General features: G+C 47.8%; 1 protein-coding gene across 4 annotated transcripts in view; it reads right to left on the minus strand.

Annotated features, from left to right (window-relative positions):
• Positions 1-13,335, minus strand: part of mgat4c (mgat4 family member C) — a 40,069-nt gene that overhangs the window by 18,892 nt on the left and 7,842 nt on the right. For 2 of the 4 annotated variants that reach the window (XM_025053857.1, XM_025053856.1), the window contains exons 1-2: positions 10,324-10,649; positions 9,971-10,039 (exon numbers count right to left, since the gene is read on the minus strand). The gene's annotated coding sequence lies outside the window, so the exon portion shown is untranslated. Of the gene's footprint in view, positions 1-9,970; positions 10,040-10,323; positions 10,650-13,335 lie in introns of those variants that run through there. The other 2 variants (XM_008337633.2, XM_017030955.1) reach the window with 1 other exon arrangement.

Genomic DNA, 13,335 nt, shown 5'->3' on the forward strand with positions numbered 1-13,335 from the left:
AGACTCATCAATACAGTTTCTTGGTTCTGTTTTCCTTCAGGTTGGTGTGAGGGAAGTTAACGGCGTTGTTGATCTTCATCTACGACAGGCGTGAGCCCCCGGCCGCGGCGCCAACACAGTTTATCAGTTTAAAACCTTTCATTAAGGCAGGTACGACGCTGTACGACGCTGCACGACCGCCTAGTTTTTTTCTTTTTTCTTCCTCCTCTCCTTTATCTCAGAGGAGGAAATAAAGCACACGTGAAGGTCCAGCCTCCGTGTGGGATCAAATCTCTTCTCTCTTATTGCTCTGCCGTTGCTCGAGGGCCGTCGCGCTAAAGGTAACGGTGTTGGCGGCGTGATAAATGGATGGCCGAGCTGCTTCATGTTCCATGAAGGATATAACAGGCTGGGAACTGTCCAGATTGTTGGAGTCACAACTAAAGTGACAAACAGCGCTCTGGTGTCAAAGCAACAACCGTTAACGGCGTCATTCAAATGAGTAACTGTGTCTAATGGTTTCATATATTTACACTTTGGGGCATAAACAGAGTGGTGGTACAGTGAGCTGTCGAGCCGCCACGAAGACCGTGGGAAAGAGAAGAAGAAGAAGAAGAAGAAGAAGAGGTGACCTGACAGAGGCTGAAACAGAACATGAACTGGTACCAAAGGTGAAATCAAACTCACAGCTGGGTTTGGTTTTCACCTCCTCGCGCTAAAGTCCGTCAGGTTCTTCGTCTGGACCGTGTTAATTACACCTTCTCTCCACATGTCAGACACCTTGGCATTTCCTCAGCCCACAGAATCCATTTTCATCCATTTGTTGGCGCGCTCCTCGCCAGCTCAGACACTGAGACCGCTCTGTGCCAATTAATCAATACCTACGGATGGAGCGAGTTGGCGGCGTTTCAGCAGCGCTAAGCTAATAGGGCACTAAAAATGGCTCCACGTCTCCATCTTTTATAGGACGTAAGTCCGTCCATTAAAGCAGGACATGGCTCCACCAGGACCGTCCTTTTGTCATCACCTACTAAATAATAATTGGTTTACCAAAGGTTAATTACTCAGCAGCTTCTAAACCGTTGGAATTTAATTGTGCTGTTAAACGACCCACGCTTTTGTGATCGCTCATTTGATTTGGGATGAATGGAAAAACTGTTGGAAGTTGAAGTTGAATCAGAAGGAAATATTTGTTCATGTTTGTAAAAAACGTACATGAACTAGAGCTTCTTTATCAGAAAAATATATGGGCTGATGTTTGAGCTGATGCAGATTCAACACCAAATCCCCTAGAAATGATTGGAGGAGCAGCTGCTCCACACTGATGTAGTGCTGAAGTCAAGATCTGTTGAAATAATGAACACAAGTCTGGGATCGTTTCAATAAAACCTGGTTCATTGGAGAACAGAATGAAAGGAAAGGTTATTGACGAAGGTGACTCTAAAAACCAACAAACGCTGAGTCTGGTTTCACTGCAGCTGAAGAGAGCGTCGCAGCCGACGGGTTGCCACGAGCACCGTCAGAAACGTTCTTTGTGATGCTGATTTATTCTGCTTTAAGTGACACGCGTCACCGTTTCCCTTTGTTCTCCGTGCTGTTTCTGCTCGTGGTGTTCCAGCATCAAGAATAATTCTCTCTGTGGCGCCAACGCAGCCTGATAACTGCTGAGAATTTAATTCCGCTTCGTACCTGGTGTTTCTCTGAAGGTTTCCCTTCAAAGACACCCCGCCCTCGCTGGCAGCAGAGCCCGGCCCTCCGTCTGCACTCCCTCTGACATGCTGCGGGGGCAGAAGGACCCCCCGAGGCCGGGCACATGGTCGGAGCTGGTGAAATTAGATTAACCGTCAACTTCCTGCTGTGTTTGTTTGTGAGCGATCCTGCTGCCAAACGTTTGACGAGAATGTCACGGGGAAAAGCCGAAGCCGCTCCGCTCGATCTGCCAGCTCTGGCATCTGACCCGTTGGCGAGTCCGAGCCGCTACAAGTGCTTTCCATCTCCTCTGACTGCTCAACCTGTCAATCTGCCTATTCAAAGGTTTCCCCTTTCTCAGGAAAAGCTTATTCCCCTTCCCCTCGGCCCAGTCAGTGAGTGTCACTTCAGTTTAAATTTCACTGCCTCCCTGCAGCCTGGCAATAAAGCTCCTGTGGAGGCAGTTTTGTCTCCGTTCCCGACCTGCCGTCTATTGTGGCGTATGGGGGACTAAAAAGAAAACAACATTTTTTTATAACTCTGTCCGGGACAAAGAGCCGTGACGCTGCCTCGTTCCGGCCGGAGAATTAGCCTAATGAAAGCTTCCACCTAAACAACGATCTGCATAAAAGCCGGGCTGAGGAGGCAACCGTTTGTTGCTCATAATAATCAGTTAAAAACGTCCGACTGTCTGCGGTCGGTGAGCGAACCAACGGTTGACACGAACAGCAAGAAAGAGACGCAGAAACGCTTCACAAAGACGCCACCAGAGGCGCCCTCTCTCTGTGCACGTCTGTGGTTCAGCTTCAGTCACTCAGATGTACGTCATGTATCTAAAGGGAAATGAAATGACGTAGATTTGATCTAAACACGTTTCACAACACGTGAACCGTCCCGTGAACATCCGTCTCCTCGTCAGACGCCTGATCAGAAAACCTGCCGCGGCCCGTGGTTTGCCAATTTCGCAGAGAGGCAGGATGCTAACGCGGCCTGATGCTTGTCGAGCCACCAATCTGCTACACATTTCAGGCCTGTCTGTGAGAGTAATGAGAGGCTGCTTCGGCCACGGAGATTTCCTGAAAGACTGCGGGATTACAAATTCACAGAATCCGCTGCTGCCGCCGCCTCTGGCCGACAGCAGCCCGACGTTTACTCCGCAAATCAATTCTAATATGCTCTCTGTCGATATCCTGTTCACGGTCTCTCTGTCTCTGTCTCTCTGTCTCTGTCTCTCTCTCTGTCTCTCTGTCTCTCTCTCAGGCTAACTCACCATTTCCACTTTCCTTTTGTTGTTTTTTCTTTGCATTAGTTAACTAACTAACTAACTAACTAACTAACTGACTAACTAAAAGCAGTTTTTTCTCTGTCTCCGTGGCCTGGTCTTCAGTCGTCAATAAGTGAACGGGTCTGGTCTTCAGTCGTCAATAAGTGAACGCACATTATTGCAATAGAGAAAGTGCCTGAGGAAAGGTGTTAGATCTGGGGTGTTCTTCTCCTCAGGTGTACCTGCAGCTGAGGTCATGATGATGTAATGATGATGTAATGATGATGTAACACAGACCTGACTTAAACTGACAAGTCTTTACAAACTTGACTTTGTAATATATAATATATAACATATAAAATAAATGGATAAACGTTGTTGTGTTCTTCAGGAGGATTATGTTTACCAATCACAGCTGTAAATTAAAGCTGCCATGATGTGCCATGTGATCTGTCCATTTTATCGAGACTAGCGAGAAATATATTTTTTAAATAAATTGAGATGTAGTTTAAAGAGTCTTCTCTGAGATTTAAACTTCCTATAACATTGTTATTGTCGATCGGTTCTGTCCAATCATATTTGGATTTTATTCATTTTTGACTGAGTTATTAATAAAAACACAGAATGATCAGGTTCTGACGTGAAGTTTTTTTCTGTCCTGTTTCCTCTCGTTACAGCAGCAAATTTAAAACAGTGAGAAGGAAGAAAAACGGTCCGCGCTGATAAAAGATCGCCAATATGCTGATGATACCACCGTTTAGCACTAGAATAAAGTTTGCTTTTATTGATTACGTGTAAAGGAATTATTCAGAACCATGGTCTGAAGCTGTCATACATTTCCCATAAGTCTTTGCACTGTACCACATGGTGGCGCTGTTCTGCCTGCAGCAGCAGTTCACGGTGGTTAACTGCATCAAAGAAATCACTCCTTCTTCCACCGTCAGGTAACCGTGTCGTTGCTCAAAGGGAAAAATCTGTGACGGCCGAATCACAGGCACAAAGTGCTGAGTGAGTCTGCTATCACATGACATGTCACATGTCAAGACGCCGCCATCAAACCCATAATCACCAAATAGTTCCCAACAAAGACAGACCACGTCATTTCCTGTCAGTTACGACTTGTCAAGTACAAAACAGCCAGAGCTGCAGTCTCACCGCTGCCCCCTGGTGTCTACGACTTTCATCACACAACTCATCGCTAACTCTGAGTCACAGGTGACTGTCATCAAGATGTGTTCGCTAACATGCTAACAGCTTTTCAAAAGGTGACATTATTTTCTGCTAAACAAAGGACGAACAAACCAATCAACAGCTTCTACCTGTGTTTGTGTCAATAACAAACTACGACTGTACCGCGACGCTAACGCTAAGTACCAACCAAACACAGGCTACAGCTAGAAAGGAAAACAAATATTCTGCCTATATTCTTACATGACACACACACATGTAAATATTTATATATAATAAAATGAAAATAAAACAAATAAAGTCCCAGGCCTGTCACCAAATCATCTGATCCACAGACTGAGGTGAGTTCATCCACAGCAGAGACGTGAACCTCCGTCAGACCAGGGACCAGGGACCAGGTTTGTCTGTGCAGCGGTGGATTAATGAACTCCGTGGAGTCGCTCTCTGACTGGAGCCTCGTTGTTGGATGTCTCACTCCTGGGGAGTGGCTGAGTGTTATCACCGATCATCAAAAACACTGTCAGGAAAGAGGGGAACTAAGACTTCCAGGAGCTGAGAGCCTGAGACACGAGACACGAGACATGAGACATGAGACGCTTCCTGAAGAGACAGCCTTATGAATTCTTCAAAGGCTGCGCTCCTTCCTCTTTCACTAAGACTCATTTTGGTCCATTTAGAACTGATAAAAGCCCAGGCAGGAAGCTCTCACAGCCTGGATCTCTAGAAGACACCACTTACTGCTCTAAAATAGCTGTCGTGTTTCAGAGTCTTTTTGTTGTGACAGAAATCAGGGCCAGGAGCCTGAGGTCAGAGGTCAGAGCCCAGAGTCAGACCTTCAGACCTGGTTGTTACAGGTTCTGTCTGGTCCTGATGAAGCGGCTCTGACTAATAAACGTGTTAATGATAAAACAGCAAAAAAAAAGAAAAGAAAAAAAGAAAAGCCTAAAGGAAAAGATCATCGTTTCTGCTGCTTTGAAAAGGTTTGGTGAAGAATTGTCACCTGATCAAATATGACGTCTGTTTCTGCTCTGGTTAATGAAACAAAAAGACAGGCAAGAGCAGGATTTAAGGGTAGAAACCCGTAGAATTCACTCTGCGTTATATTAACGTCGCTGTGGAATTTTCTGCACAACATCAAAAGCTTTAATTATCTCAATTACTGCGACATTTGCGAGCGGCGGCGCTCCTTGAAATGAAGAGAAACGTCTCTCTGTGGCAGAACTGCTCGTTAAAATGCACATCATTTGAATGTGAACCAGGACTTTAATTGGTGAAATGTTGGTTATCAAGGGCCTCCTTAATTACTATTCAAGTTGCTCCTTTCTGCTGCCCATAATTTGATCATAATGAATGTGATTCCAGGCTCGCTCTGTGCACGCGGCGGCCGATCGCCCTCACGCCACCGTCACAGCCGCAACGCAAGCAGGAAATCCTGGTTCGACAACAACAACGACCACAACAACAACAACTACAACAACGACAACAACAACGACAACGACAACAACGACAAACTGATGATTTCTCTCTCCTCCACCTCATCCAATCTGCTGCTGCCCCCACTGTTCCCCCCCCTGTTCCCCCCCCCCTCCATGAACTGCTGCCCTACTCAAACCTGGTGCCCCCCCCCCCATAAAAAAAGTTTAAATGAAACAGAATAAAGTTTGAAGTAACAGTATCTTAAAATAGTACTTTGCTGTGAAGAGGCATCAAACTGATGTAGTGTGGCAACAACAAACACCAACTGCAGCTCACAGAGAAGTTGATCAACACAGCAATCACTTAGTTTCACACTTTGTAAATACAGTAAATGGAATTAAAACCTCGTTCTCCTCTGAGGGAATCAAACTGAAAAGAGGTGAAAATGTGAAAACTGTAGAACTGAGACGTAAAAAATCACAGGAACAATCACTGCTCTTTAAAAAGGTATCTTACTGTAAACTGACGTGTTTGTCTCGTTGGGTTTAAATGGAACTGATTTATTTAAAACCAGGGTCAAAACCAGGAGTCAGTGATGATACTGGTCTCCAACATCCACCAACCATTACTACTCCACACCAGGGGCCACACCGGGGGACAACACCAGAGGCCAACAGCAGGGGCCCCACCAGCTGCCACACCCAGAGGACAACACCAGGGGACAACACCAGGGGCCACACCAGGGGCCACACCAGGGGCCACACCAGGGGCCACACCAGGGGCCACACCAGGGGCCAACACCAGGGGCCACACCGGGGGACAACACCACACTCTGATGGCGTCAGTACTTCATGCTGTATCATCTTTTCAGTCAACAGTCGTCCAGAGACTACAGTCGTAGAAACACAGCCGCCTGGTCAGTGTCAAACTTCAAGGGCCGACAGGTGTCTTACCCACGGCACATTCATGAGGTCTACAGACTGCGGCGAGGCGTCTCTGCCTGGAGTCCCCGTGGACCGCTGGCACAGAAGACATTTCAGTTTGAGGAGCGGGAGACGATAACTGTCTCCTGTGGACTGACAGAGCGGGCTGTGTTTCTGTGACCTACGGCAGGTAAACAGCGCTGCCTGAGACGTCGCAGCGGTGGTGGTTTGCTGTAATTACTTTTCCTGATGGAGGTGAGGGAGGACATCTGCATCAGATGAGAACGCTGGTGGTCGGGTTCTCCCGCTCGCTGAACGCAGCTTTTAATATCAGCCTGATCTCTAAAGGTGAACACAGGCAGCGCCGCGGTGTCTCTGCACCAGCAGCTGAATCAGTGGCTCGGAAATGGCTTTGACACTGAGGCTGCGTAAACAGACAGAGCCACCAGTCCGTTTTTACACATATTCAACGATTCTTTGGTTTTTACTGCGTTTTAAACTTGTATTTTACAGACGAGCCAATAATCGTCAGACTGAACACTGTTGATGCTCAGGTGACAATAATTTCCGCCACGGTTTTGTACATTCAGATCAAATGAAGGACAGAGACGGCGTGTGTGGTGAACACGTTGGTCCTGATGTAAACAACACAACACGGACCAGAACAAACTCGTCAATAATTCACCGCCCGTCTGCCGACGCAGCTGTAAACGCAGACATTCTTCTGTGTGACTACAGCGCTGGCTCAGCTGAGTCGAGGCGTCACAACGGCCACCGGGCGGCGTATGTAAACACTCCAGGTTCTAGATGCTAATAGGGTGATTTACCTGCAGCACGTTAGCATACGTTAGCTCTGAGTCAGATTTGTGTGGATCAAAAATGTCAACTGACATTTAACTGACATTTAACTGACCTTATTATTTGTATCCTTTTTTTTTCATTTCTTTGTTTGGGTTTGTTTGTGAACTGACCTTATTATTTGTATCCTTTTTGGTTTGTAACGCAATAATAATAATATTCATTATTATTAATATTCACCGTTACAACGTCACAGAAGTGCTAACATGGAGACCGCCAAGGCAAAATAAGACACCAGACATACTTCAATCTGTCTGCAGAGACATGTTAAAAAAACCAAAACAAACCACGAGTTGTGATTTTTCCAGAAACCCGTCGGCGTTCCCAGAACGGTCAGACTGACCAGGAATGCTGGGGTTTCAGAGGTTTTTCTGCCTCGTGGCATTTGTTAACAGAACAAGAACCCTGTCCCACAGGTGGACGTGGGTTCATCCATCGTCCTGACGTTCCATTCTTCCTGGTTTTATTCCTTCTATTCTGAGAGAGCGACTGTTCCGTCTCCTTCAACACAGCTCTGTTGGTCACAATTTCTACTAGGGCTTTTCTTTTTTCCGGAAATTTTGTTGGAAGTAGCAGATCCCACGTGTGTGTGTGTGTCCAAACACCATCATCCTCCAAAATAAATACGAAGAGAAACTGTAAAGAGGAGAAACACACAGTTTCCTGCCCAGGCTCGTGACGTCACTGACACTGACACGACGTCAACGTCAGTCTGACCAACTGGGACAAAGACGGACCACGGGAAAATCCCTGCGTGTCTTGCAGATATTCGGGAAGTGTGCGAGCTGCCACTAGGGGGTGACATAAAAAATGCGATGAAAAGGTGAAATGAAACAGTGAGAGCTTCACTGTTCCACCGCTGACCAATCACCTCTCTTGTTTACCGCGACGCCTGCAAAAGTAGACGAGCAGCGATCGTAGTTCATTTTTCTACGGTGTTACGGCACTTTTATCCAACTAGCATAAGTGTCGGAGAGAAACGGGCAATGTCGCAGAGAGTGAGAGCAATTAGGGGCGAACAGCTGCTGATGAATGAGGAGTGACGGGGCAGAGACGGAGCCACGGAAAAAAGAAAAAGAAAAAACCCCAGCCCCGACCAGCTGTTGTTTCAGCAGGGAATCATGGGATTATTACTGCACCATCCAACAGGAACGCTGCCCTGATGCATTATTCAGCTCAGCAGGCTGCTTCTAGTGGTAATAAGTGGAAACAAGGTCTTTCTGGCTTCAGACTTTTTCTTCAGACGTTTTCACTCGTTTTATTCTTAAAGAAGCCGCAGATTTGAGAATTGTTCACAAGGGAATAAAAAAACACAACATGGTCGACAGCATCCAGACCAACCAGACGTCCAGCAGAGACGCTCTCTGTACGACCACCGCGAGGAGGTCACGTGGGTCGCAGAGCTGTAACCTCAAGGTCATTTAAAGGGACAGTTTAGAAAGTTCAGGAGTGGTAAGGCAGAGAGATGGAATATGCTTCCACTAGGTGGCAGCAGGCGTGTGTCGAGTTTATCAGGTTGTGTTCAACTAAACAGGCCCAGGTTTCACTTTGAGGAAAATTAAAACCATTTCATTATAATTTGTCATTTTTCTTTTTGTGACATTTATTTCTTTGTTGTTGAGCAACAGGATTCTTCTAATATGCTAATGCAAAATGTCAAATGATTCTAATATGCTAATGCAAAATGTCAAATTGTCAAAATGGCGGGTCGTGGCCCAGAAGATGGTGCACTTATAAACTTGACTCTAACACTTTGGTTTTTGACGTTGATGTGGTTTAACGTCAGCTCTGGTTGAAGCAGGAAATGTAAAAAAATACAAAAACAATTATTTTCTTATTTTCCTGGATGAATATTCATTTTCACCTCTAGGGGTCCCCAAGTGCCAACACTGAATGTTTTCCTTCCTGACTGGTGAAAACCATCATCACTTTGTCATTAAAACCAAGACAAACTTCTCTACAGCGAGAAAACCCTCAGAAACTGCACAGCAACAACAACAACAGCAACAACAGCAACAACAACAGCAACAACAACGACAGCTGCTGTCGGAGCTTCATGATGGAGTTCACAGCTGACTTTAACTGACTACTGAAGTGAAACACTACGGCAGATTAGACAAAAACAAGTGCAAGAAAGTCACACACACTCAGCCCACACACACACACACACACACACACACACACACACGCTGCTGCTGCTTGAATAAATTTAGAACCAAACTCACAGACGTCCTGCTGCGTCTGTATCTCAGCTAAAGACTGAATATTCTTCCATCGCTCGCACCTTTTTACCAAGTTTGAAAAATGATTTTGGATCAGACCAAGAAGCTAAAAATAAAAGCTCAGATTTGTCTCTTCATTGATGTCAACCCAGATCCTTTGACTTAGTTCAACGTTTGTTGTTGTGTAGTTTCATTAACTACTTAATTTATTAACTACTTGATAAAAACTTCAAACCATCTAATGGATACATTTTTGCCACTACTTTCATACAGTTTATGAACATATTTGGATTCTTTTTCTATTAATCAATATCTGGAAAGAAAATGTATCAGAAGATCAGCAGAAATCTCATCTTCAGGTTAGGATTCCAGTTTCCAGAAGAACAGGGTTCAGGTTCAGAACAATAAACAGGAGAAAAGAAACCAATTACCTGCTCAAAGTCAGACGTTGTGGTTGGTGACGGTCTGTGACTTGACTTGGAAGAGACGCCTGATGGAGTCTGTGAGAGTGGGGAGAGAAGAAGAAGGACCAAGAGTTAGATCTGAGCTGTGGAGCTTCTCAGAGCACGACACGGACCGAGAGGACGGAGGGAGGCGTCACAGCAGGAGGTCCACGCTGCTCTAAACACACACACACACACACACTTCAGCCCATGCAGCGGCCTGGACTGCTCACGGCGGAGGCGGAGGTTCAGACACGGAGATACTTTCAGACTCTTATTCCATCGTTCTCCGTCAGAGAAAACAGAGACGGAACAAAAACAAACTCCATATCTGAGCCGACCTTTTCATATCCCCCTGGCATCATGACCGCCGTCCAGACCGCGCTCCCTCTGCCGCCATTATGGCTCGCTGTAATACGGGAGGCTGAGCCTTTCATGAAGGCATCAGCAGCGGAACAGATAAGACGCCGTGGTTCTCACACGGCCGTGGATAACGCACCATCCCTTCCTATCGGCGCGGTGCAGACTTCCTGTCCATTACCACAGCACCTCCTTCATTATAAGCAGAGAGAACCTTCCAGTCATGACCACGGGTCTCAGAGAGGAGGTCAGGCGTGTCAGAGCGTTCGCTCACCCGTGGCTAATTGGGAGGAGTGAAGACAGGAGGAGTGAAGGCAGGAGGAGTGAACAGGAGGAGTGAACAGGAGGAGTGAAGGCAGGAGGAGTGAAGGCCGGAGGAGTGAAGGCAGGAGGAGTGAAGGCAGGAGGAGTGGAGGCAGGAGGAGTGAAGGCAGGAGGAGTGGAGGCAGGAGGAGTGAAGGCAGGAGGAGTGGAGGCAGGAGGAGTGAAGGCAGGAGGAGTGGAGGCAGGAGGAGTGAAGGCAGGAGGAGTGGAGGCAGGAGGAGTGAAGGCAGGAGGAGTGAACAGGAGGAGTGAAGGCAGGAGGAGTGAACAGGAGGAGTGAACAGGAGGAGTGAAGACAGGAGGAGTGAAGGCAGGAGGTGTGAACAGGAGGAGTGAAGGCAGGAGGAGTGAAGGCCGGAGGAGTGAAGGCAGGAGGAGTGAAGGCCGGAGGAGTGAAGGCAGGAGGAGTGAAGGCCGGAGGAGTGAAGGCAGGAGGAGTGAAGACAGGAGGAGTGAACAGGAGGAGTGAAGACAGGAGGAGTGAAGACAGGAGGAGTGAAGACAGGAGGAGTGAACAGGAGGAGTGAAGGCAGGAGGAGTGGAGGCAGGAGGAGTGAAGGCAGGAGGAGTGAAGACAGACGCTGTGATCAGAGCTGCTGCTGCTGCTTTTGGCATGACATGACGTGAAAAAACAATGGAACACAAATGGATCCAGGAGGCAGCGCCAGGTAATTTGGCCGACACAGCTGCAGCCGTCAGGACCGCCCGTCTGGACCGCCCGTCAGGACCGCCCGTCTGGACCGCCCGTCAAGACCGCCCGCATCGACCGGGCGGGCGCCGTCACGATGAGCTCCATATGTTGGAACATGAAGTGTTTCATCCTCAGTCTGACAGATTGAAAAGTCTGACAGCTCTGAAGCAGGATAATCTACCGTCTAATTAGCCACGACCTGCAGTTGATTGACAGACGGCAGTCAAGCTTCAGGGGGGAGGACTGACCTCACCACCTGGAGGTCGTGGAGGTCAGCTGCTCTGTCTGGACTTTCAGAGTTTGACTGATTTGATGAACGACAACATGAAGTCACTGAAGACTGTGATGAGGTCATGTGACTCAGAAGACAATGATTCAGACGGTCAGACGGACAGACTGATGGATGGACAGACAGACTGACAGACTGACAGACAGACTGATGGATGGACAGACAGACAGTCAGACAGACAGACAGACTGACGGACAGACGGTCGGACAGACTGACTGACAGACGGACAGACTGACTGACAGACGGACAGACTGACTGACAGACGGACAGACTGACTGACAGACGGACAGACTGACTGACAGACGGACAGACTGACTGACAGACGGACAGACTGACTGACAGACGGACAGACTGACTGACAGACGGACAGACTGACTGACAGACGGACAGACTGACTGACAGACGGACAGACTGACTGATGGATGGACAGACAGACAGATTTGATTCACCTTCTAGTCACTCCACAGTACGTGTGGTAAAGTGAGCTTCACAGCCACTCTCTCTCTCTCTCTCTCTCTCTCTCCTACCCTTGACTGGAGATCACCACATTTTTCAACCACTGCCACCTAAAGTTCCCTTCATTCTTCCAGCAGACGGGGAATTCATGGGGAATGCTAAGAACAATGGCAGTGAGTGAGGCTGAGGGGCGGGGGCCCGCGGGGGTCCGTGGGGGTCCGCGGGGGTCCGGGCGAAGCTCTCATTATTCACGACGACACTCGAGGCCACAGCAGACGGCACACTTCATTTTTCTTGTCAAACTCAGGCTGCGTTAACGGCGTGTTCACAGCAAGCGCTGAGACGGAGGGACGTCGTGTCCATCAGGACGGAGGGACATCGTGTCCATCTGGACGGAGGGACGTGGTGTCCATTCTGCCTCGTCTCATCACTGCCTTCATGTCCACAGAGACCAGATGTGTCCACGACCTAATGATGCTCCAAACCAGAACTCCGACTGAGGTCCAGCTCCGGGACACGTCTTTACTTCAGCGTCCCCTCCTCTCTGGACTGGAACTGAGTTTTGATGGCGTGATGATGGGACAGGTGCTGTGGTGCAGCTCCAACGACTCAGTCCACGGCGTTACAGACCGCGGGCGCCACGTGGTGTTTGACGCCCGCCTCTTTACGGCGCTCTTAATTGGAGTAATTTATTGTCCTAACGGGCAGAGCAGCTGTGGCTTCACACTGGAGCACCAATTAGATCCAGATGCTGGAGTGAGAAGCTGGGACTGACACACACACACACACACACACACACACACACACACTTTTGTCTCTGATTAGTCAGAAATTCCACACTTTTCCAACAATCGACTGAATCTGAAGGAAGTCTTTTTACTTTGTTTCTAATTATGTGTCTGGGACATTAAAGAGTGACGGACAAATCAGCAGGGACCCCTGGTGGTCTGAAGCAGGACCACCACAGAGGCAGTGAGCGTTTCACTCCGTCTGTTTCTGCTCCTCCTGGGAATTAAGCAGTAACTCATCACTAATAACAACTGAAGAACCAGGACACAAGAAAAAAGGTCAACAAAAAAAAACTAGGAGTCAAGAAACTCTCAGAGTTGTACAGAAACATGTCCCTGTCTGTCCTCCTGAGACACAGACAGGTCAGGGACAGGTCAGGGACAGGTCAGAGACAGGTCAGAGACAGGTCAGGGACAGGTCAGGGACAGGTCAGGGACAGGTCAG

The sequence above is a fragment of the Cynoglossus semilaevis genome, unplaced genomic scaffold (assembly GCF_000523025.1).
Source record: "Cynoglossus semilaevis isolate Cse_v1.0 unplaced genomic scaffold, Cse_v1.0 scaffold1099, whole genome shotgun sequence".
Lineage (NCBI taxonomy): Eukaryota > Metazoa > Chordata > Actinopteri > Pleuronectiformes > Cynoglossidae > Cynoglossus > Cynoglossus semilaevis.